Genomic DNA, 11,550 nt, shown 5'->3' with positions numbered 1-11,550 from the left:
AGAGTTGTACTTGAAGTAAATATGAAGTTACATTTTCTCTCATTTTCTTTCTGTCTAAAACTAATTAACATTGTGCTACATGCTCTTTTATAATCACTTCATACATAATTAAGATATGTCATTATTGTGAAGTTTTGTTTGTAACACTTTATTTTTATTTACACCAGACCAAACTCACAGTACCCAGAGTGCCAGTCTTCTGAAGAAGAAGAAGAAGACGTAACCAAACAATGGAGGCGCTCGCTATCAGTCCAACCATCTCCACCAGTCCCAACAGCCCAACCAGTCCCATCGTCTTCACCAGCCCCAACAGCTACACCAACTCCACCTGCCTCTTTTACACCTGCCTCTTCAAGAGGGCCGATAATTGTAAGCATTGGTTTTAGGCTTTCATGTGTCACTATAACAAATTTGAAAAAAAACCCTAAAACTAAAATATCTCTCTCTCTCTCTCTCTCATCTTTGCCTGTTATGCATTTTATTACTCAATATTTATTGAATACCTCAACTAAGTTGTTAAAAACATTAAAAACATTTATTTTCATATAAATTTATTTTGTTTTTGCACCAGGCTGTACATACATTTTTGTATCATTACCCCATAAATGCACAACAAGGGGTTGTATGACCTGTTGTATTCTGTATGACCTGTATGTATTCTCAGTGGAATTTGATGGGAACCTTTGATAATTATTATTTTATTATATATATATATATATATATATATATATATATATATATATATATATGAAGGAAAGTTTCAAACACCTTGAGTGAGACAACGGCAATAGTTTTTGTACGGCCTGGTGTTTTGTTTTTGTTTTTTTTAAGATTAGATTTTAGATTCACCAACTGGTCCAGTCAACCAGTCACTGGTTGGAATCAATGTTGGGGCTGACATCAGTTTGTCACAAACCCCTTTTAACAAGTATCAAGGAATTTAAAAAAAGATATTGCCAGCGCTGGTCTCCTGTAACAAACCTCAACTTGTCAACTATATTCCCTCAATTTAGATGAAGGCGTAATATATCAGTGGATATTTGATGAAAAAATATGGATATGGATTACTGTCTGTTGTTTTCCTCCGTGGTCTAACTTCTCAAACCTTCACCTTCGCTGGGCTGAGCTGTTGTTATTCTAAAGGTGTTGTGCTGGAACTATGTTCTGTGCAGAAAGAGGTGAAAATGGAGTAAAGAGTAAATCCAGGCGTGGCTCTGTGACTGCTGCCCTTGGAGCTCATTATTCACTGGTATCAGCAGAGAGAGATCTGCACAGAAAGTCGGCAGCTGATAGAGACTTTCCCGACGGCTCTCCACATTTAATTAGATTAAGATTCACTATGCTTCCCCTTTTCACCTCTCTTAACCAGCTGTCTGCAGAAGACGGTGGATAAATCGCCAGCGGCTGAAAAGTGACTGGAACAGTCCGGCTCAGAAAAAGAAGCATAATGTGCTCTGTCTGCTTAATCTATGGAGCTCTCTGCCTCTGCTCTGCCCAGACAGAATGGAGACCTCTGCTGAATACAAGCCATTTTGAGGATCAATACAGCCTTGGACAGTGAACAGGGAAAGTTCATTAAGCATGCAAAGACATGTCACAATGAAGACATCTGAGAACAAATGCCTGTATTGATTTCTGAGGGGGAGAGACGGGGCTTTGAGGGCTGGCTTTGGGGAATTTGCGTGTACACAACATTTGGGTTTTGGCTATCTTTAGCAGCCGGAGCTCAAACTGCTGAACAAAAGAGTGTCCCTTAATAAACTTCCAAACTAAAGGCAGCAGCATCACCGCAACAGAAAATAAAGAGAATCAGCTGTTTGAGTTGATGCTCACAGCTTATGCAATATGTACTGTAAAAAGAGTAATTCAAGGAAGTCATAATATCTTATTTTTGTACCAATGTGCTCAGCTTGTGTTCTTCATCAGGGCCCAGGATTTAAACTTTACTGTTTTAATTCAGTCTGATGGCTCTCATCAACCTCATGTCCAGCAGCAGCAGGCAGCTGTTTTCATTGAAAAAGCTTTGATAAACCAACTGTACACTATCTGCTCACCACAAAACGGTAGGAGCTGGAGGAGACCAAACCAGAGTTAAAAGGAGAGTGAATGGTGGACATACATTCATCATGTGAACACAAACACAACTACAAATGAATGGTAATGTTGCTTTGTGTCTGCTGGTAGTTTAAACAGGCAACTATTTGCTAATATGTTGATCATAACAATTTTATAAATTGATAATTTGTCAGACATTGAGTTTTCAGCTTGGTCTGCTGCCCCCAAGTGGCCAAAAAAATCAATTAATCAATAATCAACAGGATAACATTAAATACCTTCCAAAATTGTGATTCACTATTACAAATATACAGCTTTTTTCTGATCTAACACAGGTATGGTTACTGTTAGGGTTAGGAAAAATGGGGAACAATCATGGTCATGGTTATGGTTGGTTAAGAAACCAATAGTGGTAGGAATCAGGAAGTGAACAGCGCCCTCCCTTGTCAAAGTCTAACATTTTGTTGAACCATATGTTCATTCCAACCACCTAGCACAAGTGTAATGCGGTTAGCAATGGACCTCACAATGTTTTGCCTGACATTTTTAATGTAGAACATATTGTCCACTTGTGCAGAATGTCTTAGTGTACAACCATGGAAACCTCACAACCTCACAGCCTCACAGCAGTAGTAATAGAGTGGGCCAAACATCTAGCTCTGCTCACTTCCCTGAAAACTTGTCCTCTTAGAGATTATTGTTTGCCAGTGACTGTGTGCATGTTTTGAGTGAAATATGTGAATGCAAGATAAGCTGAAAATATCCAGTTATATGCAACCAGGAATTATGAAATCACTGAAAACTTAGGAAAACTGTTTGTTGTAAAGCTGCAGAGAGCTGATAGTGCCATATTATTTTGTCTTCCTTTTTTAGGCTGCGGTTTTAAAACAGTCAGTCTCCTAACAAGGCAACTGGAAAAACTGTTTGCAGGAGCAGAGGGCATCGGAGATAATGCTTTTATGGCCTTAAAGTAAACCAGCTGCAGCACAGTGCTGAGGATCTTCAAAAACCTGCAAAATGGCTCCATAAATTTACTCCTTTAAAGCATCAGGAATATCCTATCAAACAACCATTTGCTCTGTCTCTCCCCATCATGATTGCAGTAATCACACTGCATTTATTAGTCTTCAGTAGCCAGTTTCAATTCATAGATAATAACAGCCGTTAGACAGAATGGCTTAATATCCCTATGTGAGTTAAAATGAGTTATAAATGATCTATAAACTGTTAAATGATATAACCAAGCTTTTATAAGAGGTCATCACTCTGAGCAGGCACTGCACAAGCTTCAAGGATACAGGGAGCATGTTTTTTCTGCATGCATCCTGTATGCAAAAAAAGACACAAAACATTCTAAACAGGAGAGGGAGTTTTGGCATTTTTAAACTGGTCTTTCTTTTTAAGAGGGGGAGGCAGGCGGCGATGAGGTGCCCCTGCTCATGACGGTAGAAACATTCTCTAACTTCTGGCACTGCAGTGGGGTTATGATGGGCACTTTTCTGGGATTTAACCCTTTTCTCAATGGGAACTGGCTCTTGCCGAGTTGGGGGAGAAACTACCATTTTGTGCATTAAAGTGAACTCATCTGCCAGTACAGCAGCAAACTTATGGTTGTGACTTTCTGTTTATTTAGGGAAATGAAAATTTTCTCAGGAAGGTAATTTTTAAATTCCCTCAATATACAAGTTCACGAAGGTCATCAAAACTTTTAACCTTACTGGCCTGGCACCATTTGTCAAAAAGTGCACCTTTCTCTCTTGCAAACTCTGTGTATGTCTGTGTGGCAGTCCTTTCACATTTTCTAAATTTTTGCCTAGGCTCACCTAGGACTCCAGGCCTCAGGTACTAATTCATAAGCACGGAGGACAGTGGCTTTTACAATATCATAATCCAAGCTGTCCTCTATTGACAAAGATGTGCATAACTCCTGAGCATTCCCCACAAACTTACATTGAAGTAGAAGAGGCCACACAATCTTAGGCCAGTGCAGTGTAGCTGCTATGCGCTCAAATGCATTGAAATATGAATCTATCTCAGACTCTCTAAAAGGTGGGACTAGTGCACTGTGCCAACTCACACTGAAGCTGTCATGAGCTCGGGGACTAGGGAAAGGCAGCAAAGTGGTTGATGGACTGGCAGTTGCAGCGGCTCCCCGCTCCAACTCCAGAGCCCTAACCCTAAAATGCATGGCTTCCACCTTCATCTCCACCTCCTTTTTGCGCAGAGTTAATGTAAGCTCCTCTGCTGCCATGCTAACCGGCACTGGGAGACCTTTGATTAGGGTGGGAACACCAACTACCTCGGTTGGCTCAGCTCCACCTACAGAACACCAAACAAAGCCCTCTCACTCAGCTTCTCATGCAGGAGCTCTTCAGAGGTGAGCAATGCCCAAAACAACAAACAAAAATTAACTAACCCAAACCCCAAAACTTCCCTGACAAAAAAATAATGTTAAAACAAAAGACAAAGCTCTAACCTAACTCCTAACTGAAAAACAGGAAAAGGAGGAAAATAGTTTACAAAAAGAAAAAGGGCTTCTCACTCCTGCTGACTATGACTGCTACCTTGGTTTTAAATATTTACAGTGTACAATGATCTACACATCTGATGGTAGGAAAGTTGCTTGTATTTTAAGTCCAAACCCTGCTGAAACCACTCAAATACACTGAACTAAAACACAACTCTAGGATTTAGCAGGAGAGCCTCCGTTGTTGGGAATGGGAGAGAAGAGAGAGGGGCGGAAGCCAGTATCAGCTGGTGTTTAAATCATCTGCGTTAGCCAATCAGCCAGCAGCTATCCCTTCACCTGAGCTAATCAGGGAGCACCACCTGCAACTCATCACACACAAACAGAATGCACACACTAAAGAGGGGAGGAGAGAGAGAGCGCGGTTAATACAGGAGGAGAAACAAATAAATGATCAAGGATCATAACACCAGTTTATAAAATGTGCATTGTTATAGATAAGATTACCCAACAGTATAAGTTGTTAAATTTCACTCTACCTTGACCACATTAAAATGCTGTATGTACATGCCAATGAGTCAGTGTTGGGATTCCAATGATAAATATATATAAATGCTAAATGGGGCCATTTTGCATGAGTACTTTTGATACTTTAAGTACATTTTGAAGCCAATACTTATGTACTTCTACTTTGGTAAGATTCTGAATGCAGGAATTTACTTGTAATGGAGTTTTTTTTCATTGTAGTAATGCTCTTTTTACTTAGTAAGTAAAAGGTGTCAGTACTTCTTCCACCACTGTCGCCAGCACATCCATACAGTGGACAGACCTGACAACTTTAGAAAAAGTAGGATTTAGCGGCAAAAACAATAGTATGGGTAGGTTTGGTATATTATTTTATTGCTTAGAAGTCTAACTTATTTATGAGAGAAATTTACTTTTTGTACATTTAAAAGTTACATGGTTTAGCTTTAAGGGCAACAGTGTATTTTGCCATGTGATTGTATTGTTTTTCCATGTAAACCCACACTGCCCTGTCACTTTCAGTGTCAGTGAGTGTCACCATTCCAAAGAAGCAGCAATTTTATCACATTTCCTCCTAACTTAAATATCTTTTCTGTTTGTGCGACATGTCCAAAGTGTGCTGCTGGTATAAACTGGTGTGCATCAAATGATGCAATTCTGTGTTTCACTTTAATGGTTAGTCTGAATTTACAGACTGTTATTGTGACACATGGATGTACCAGTTAGATGGAAAAACTCTTCCTTGTTCCAGCCTCAGCACTAACTTGTTTCCTTGTCTCATGTCTCACTCAAGACTGGCTTCTTAATTGAATCTCGCTGACACTTTAAAGGACGAGGACAAACCTATACATCAACGACAGTCCTGACGTCCCCTCTGCTGCATCATCAATAAGAGACAACAGATAAGCAGAAACCTGAGGCCCTTATGTCTCCCTGGGGCCTCCGACTATCAGAACTGACAACAGAATGACTGAATTATAATTTTTTTCTTTATCAAAAAATATTTTATTTGTGTTTAAACATTAAACAAACAAATAAATATTTAGTTTCTCACATTAGTCCAAAGTTTATGTTAGGCTTCAGTGTGAATAGACTGAAGGAGGAGCTGATAGATAGCTATTAGGACATACCAGAGAGGAGAAATCACAGATTTTAGGGGGTTCTAGGAAAAGACGAGAGGTTTGATCAGCTGGCAGAATTAAAGAAAGCAATGCACTGGATCCTTTTTGCATAATAATAATTCCAGGGTACATACAGCAACCATCAAGTTAATATGTTTCAGAATTGCACAAAGCATTACGACGTAAGCTAAACTGTACTGTACAGTATTGTATTTTTGACAATTATAAGTTTCTTCTAAAGGAAAAACTATAGTTTATTACAACCTGGCCATCAGCTTTATAAGCCTTCTAAATTTTGACCTGTGACAGTCAGGAAAGCACAGGTGTAAAGAATAAAATGAAAGATGGCTGAATTCCATTTAACTGCTTCAGTTTCAGGGTTCTGGCCATAGACTGTATGTAAAGATGGACGTAGCGAGGTGTGATGTCACCTGATGTTTTGCATTGGAGCCAGTGTGAAGCCCAGAGTTGCAGCTTATGGTCAGCACCATCTTTTCCGTTTGGAGCCAAGACCTTCCAAATGAGGAGTGTGGGGTGTTGCCCTTCACTCTCTGGAAACACACCCCATTACCTCAGATCATGCTAACGCCAGCTTATTGGGACCACTGAGTGCTGCACATGTAGAGGATGGAAAAATAGCCTCTATTAGAAGTAATTAAAAAAAAAACCTGACACCCCTCCCTTATTTTTTTAAAATAAAACATGAAAATAGCAAGCTACTTCATACATTAATCCCTTAGATAATACATTTGGCTTAAATGTTGTTGTTACATCTTGTGACAGTAGGTGTCACTGTAATACCTTGTCTAGTAAGAAACATCCCACTCAAGCCCGTGTTGGTCATGTCAGAGACAGAATAAAATGGCGCTTGAGTTGGTCACACACCGATAAACTTGTGTCTGTTCCTTACTGGGTCGACATACTCCCTAAACGTTAGATAAGCATTCGATTAGATTTGTGAGTTAAATAAGTGCTCAAAGACTGAGTTTGGACATAGTTTTGTGTCGAGTGTATTTGTCAAGCTAGCATCTGAGTCAGCAGGTGAGTCAACATGTCATCATTTCACCATGTCAATCATCGTCATCGTCATCAACGTCATACAGACATGAAAGCTACTATAAGTCTTCAAATTTTATTAATGGAGCAATAATTTTTAAAATGATCACCATCACACTTATTAGAGGACCTGAATTTATCAATTGAGACCATAAAGACTCATTGAGACAAATGATTGACTTAGTATTTCTAGAGAGAAGTTGAAGCTTTTTGAATGGGAGTCAATTGGAGCATCTAGCTGCTATCAGTGGCACTTTAAGGTACTTCTGCTGCATTGGCTTCAGCCTCAAACCGCGGTAGTTGTCACTTGGTTCTGGCATGCTGGCTCACTGTCACACTGCCATGGCTTACTGGGACACTTGGCATTCATATCCAACAAACACAGAGCTGGCCCAGTTCAGTAATTCAGTTTACTTAGTAGCTCTTTTTTCAAAAATATGGTGTGGCTGGCCATTTTGTCATGTGTCCCATGTATTATTTTGAGATACTGGTATTGCAGTTGCAATTGTTGAGTCAAGGGGAGGGTCCAAGGAAAATAGTTATAATGTTAGGGTGGACTGCTTTCTTTTTTATTCCAAAAAATATATGATTCAGCCCAAAGCAACAATTTTCCTACAGTCTCTTACATACCTAATTTTAGTAACCTTTATGAAATTCCAAAACTTAGTCTGTACATCACTGGCTTGCTATTTTAGCAGGTAGCTGGCTAACTTTTGCCAGAGAAGCAGTAGTTAACTAAGCTAGTTGCCTTATTTGATAATTGCCAGCTACACAACTGAGGCCAATTGTTCTACAAAATCTGTGTGAAAAAATTCTTACTCAAAATTCAAATTGTCACATTACAAATTCAGAATTGAGACACTAATACCACACAAAACAAAATTACCACACCTGAACAATGCGCACATACTACACTCACATACAGTATGTGCACATAAAAAGAAGATGTCCGTGCATTTCCTCAAAGCACTGTGTACACAATGTTGGAATAAATAACTGTTGAAGGATTGTTAACTCAACAATAATGTCAGTATCATCTGCTGTTAGTGTAATTAAGAAATGAAGAGGAGAAAGTAGATAGCCAGTGTTTACCCCCCACTCTGTCTGACATCAGCACTTTCGCCAGGCTATTTCTGGGCAGTTAGAGGAGCATTAACATTCACTCCTGACAGGATGAGCCTCTTGCTTACGGAGATAACATTAAAATAAATAGCCTCATCAGTTTTCATATGTGCATGCTTCTTGTGTTGGCACCATGTGTGGACAGTGTGATTACAGAGGAGAGTGTCCACTTCTGTTACACCAACTGCAACAGTATGAAGGTGGAAAATGTTTCTTCATAGGCAAACTTGACTTTATGTTTGGATAGACGAGAATGGGTGCAATTGTTACAAAGGAAAGTACAACATATTTGAGTGATGTCATTCTCACATCATGCTCAGTTGTACTGTATGTTCCGCTTGCATTAACTAAAAAGTAGGCACACACATTTAGTTGATCTGAAAGACAATTTCAAATTACTGTCACTGAAACTCAAAATTTACAGGAGATTAAATTATGAAGAAAAAATCATGAAAAACAAATATGAGTATTCAGTATTTACATTAGTTTATGAGCTAAGTTGTGTCAGAAGTGTTATAACTGGCTACCATTTTGTTTTGGGCAGATACCATATTTCACATCTTGTTTCATCATGTTTCATTGAATGAGGTTTAATTAAATTCTTTATTACGAAATAGTTTCAGTAAACACAAGCATACAGACGAGATACATCGTATTAATTAGTGAGCTTCAGAGGTTTTGATAGGTTAGCCGTTTCCCGTTAGCCAGGCTAGCCGTTTCCCTTGCCTTCCAGTCTTTATGCTAAGTTAGGCTAACCACACCCTGACTCCACCTCTGTACTGAACATGCAGACTTGAAGGTGATCTTCTGATCTCGCTCTAAATTTTCCAAAATGTTGAACTATTCTTTTAACATAACCCAGACTATTTTATGTTGCATTTGACCGATCCACACGTTTGTAACAGAGCACAATTTTTTTTAACAAGTGAATTTCACAATCAATAATGTATATGTATGTATATGTATATGTATATATCTTGGCACACATGGAAGACTACAAGTACAACCATGCAACTGACTTTTTTATGAACAATGTTTGGAATGTAAAAAAGTTCAAACTTTAGCTTCCCCTTTACTTTTATTTGTCCTTTCTTGAATCTAAATATCAAATGAGATTTCACTGAATGGAAAATTGAGTGATGGTTAAGAAAGAAGTATTGCCAGTAAATTGCATCAGGACTCACTTTATGACAAAGAACTCCCATTCAAGGTGTGAGCTTATTGAGCTGTGCTCTGGGAATATTTGTATTAAAATGTAGGAGAGCTGAAGTTTCTTCAACGCAGTGGGAGATCCACTGTTGACACATGAGGAAAATGTTATTAAGCAAAGTCAGTGCAGCAGTTTGAGCTCCTCTAACCTGTGGAACATGTTTTTTCTGCCTCTGCACATTAAACCCAGAGGGGATCTTTTCAGGCAGCTTCATCAGCAACCTCTGGTCCTCTGGTCAGAGATGGCAATGACAGTCAGTTGCTTTAGTCTATTCAGAAATATCTGAGTAACTGTTTGGTCAGAGTGGATATCTGTACAACATTTTATGGCACATCATCAGAGGTTGAATCCTTGGTGATCCCCTGACTTTACCTGTGTCACCACCATGTGGTTGACATTTGTGGTTTGAGTGAAATTTCTCGACTACTATTGATTGCTACTAGATTGATTGCTGTGAAATTTGGTATGGTAATAGCATTGATGACTTTTCTCCTAGCGCCATATCAGGTCAAAATTTCAATTTGTGCAGCTCCAGACACTCCAGTAATGGTCCAAGAAATAGTCTGGCACATAATCCCTTGTAAACGGCAAAATGCTGTTTTTACTGTGCATTTCTGTTTTTTTGTTTTTGTTCAGATTAAACAAGATACAATTTGCTAATTATTGAGCTTTAAAGGTGCTGTTAGGAGGATTTAGTTACCGTTGGACAGCACTAAGCTAAATGTTTCCCCCTCCCAGTCTTTGTGGTAAGCTAAGCTATCTGGCTGTAGCCTTATATTTAACGGACAGATGAGAGTGAGAGTGGTGTTAAACTTACCATCTAACTTTTTGTCAGAAAACAAATAAGTACATTTCCTCAAATGTTAAACTATTCCTTTAAAGGATTGGTTCACATTTTTCAACTCTGTGTTAATACAATACTACGCCAGTATGCAAATTAAAATGGTACATGAACTGTACTCAACTCAACACTTCTCTACCTTAGTGGAGAAGGCACTTTACAATTTACCTCTCATTCACACACACACACAGGATCAAACCACCAACCCTGTAATCAAGGAACAACCTCATGCGGCAACTAACTCAGCTTGAGGCTGAAGTACGTTAAAGTGCAATACCACCAACGGCCACTAGATGCTGGCTCCAAAAAATCCCTGGCTCCAATTGACAAGGATTTTTCTCCAGACAAGCAGTTCTAATGTCCTCCTGGTTAAGGAGTTACACCAACAAAACCCTCACAGGATGCTGTCATGCAATATTTTGCATTTGAAAGTTGAATGTTACTTGATTAGCCCAAGTGTGCAGCACTCAGCGTTTCCAGTAAGTACAGTATTTTGTAATGATGATTTATTTTCTGTCCACAGCTGCTTTATATTTTATGTAATGCTTCTTCAGTTCATTAAATCCCTGCAGCAGGACTGATATGTTGATAAATGCACAGCCCCTGAGAAGTGCTGCACGAGAGCGCAGTGCCATTACGTATGCCTGAACTGGTTCCATCTTCAGTCTTTCGGAGCATCAGTGTAACATGGTGAGGAATGAAACTTTAGCTCAATGAGGCTTTCCAGTTTAAATAGTGGACCACGACATGCTGGTGTATTTGTCAAACTCATTTACGTATCATTCCCGAAATAAAGAAATTCAAATAAAACAATTTTTTTTCCTGTAATTTATCCGGCCTTGGTTTTTGGGAGAGGTCTTTGTATAAGCTTTTACTCATTTCAAAGATGAATGTTTGGACTGATTACAGATGTCATTTTATGTTATTTCAGTTCATACTGCTGACAAGAATTATATAATTACATAATGTTCATATTGTAAGCTATCTGTAATATTTAGTTACATACTAATAAAATCAAAATCTTTAGAGTCAAATTAAAAAGGGGTTTTTGTTTACAGGCTGGGCATGAATTACATCACTTGACTTTGTCTTCCTCGTCGCTTTTTTACCAGACAATGCATGGCTCCACAAACAGACAGAATAGTGACCCCCA

General features: G+C 38.9%; 1 long non-coding RNA gene across 1 annotated transcript; it reads left to right on the top strand.

Moving 5' to 3' along the window:
* The first annotated feature begins 9,009 nt into the window (after positions 1-9,009).
* LOC137175846 (uncharacterized) lies at positions 9,010-11,210 on the top strand. Its single transcript, XR_010925730.1, has 2 exons — positions 9,010-10,876; positions 10,952-11,210. It is a non-coding gene; the product is annotated as an uncharacterized lncRNA (long non-coding RNA).
* Positions 11,211-11,550: the final 340 nt, after the last annotated feature.

This window comes from Thunnus thynnus, chromosome 23 (genome assembly GCF_963924715.1).
Source record: "Thunnus thynnus chromosome 23, fThuThy2.1, whole genome shotgun sequence".
NCBI classification, from domain to species: domain Eukaryota; kingdom Metazoa; phylum Chordata; class Actinopteri; order Scombriformes; family Scombridae; genus Thunnus; species Thunnus thynnus.
This window is presented reverse-complemented; position numbering and strand designations above follow the sequence as displayed.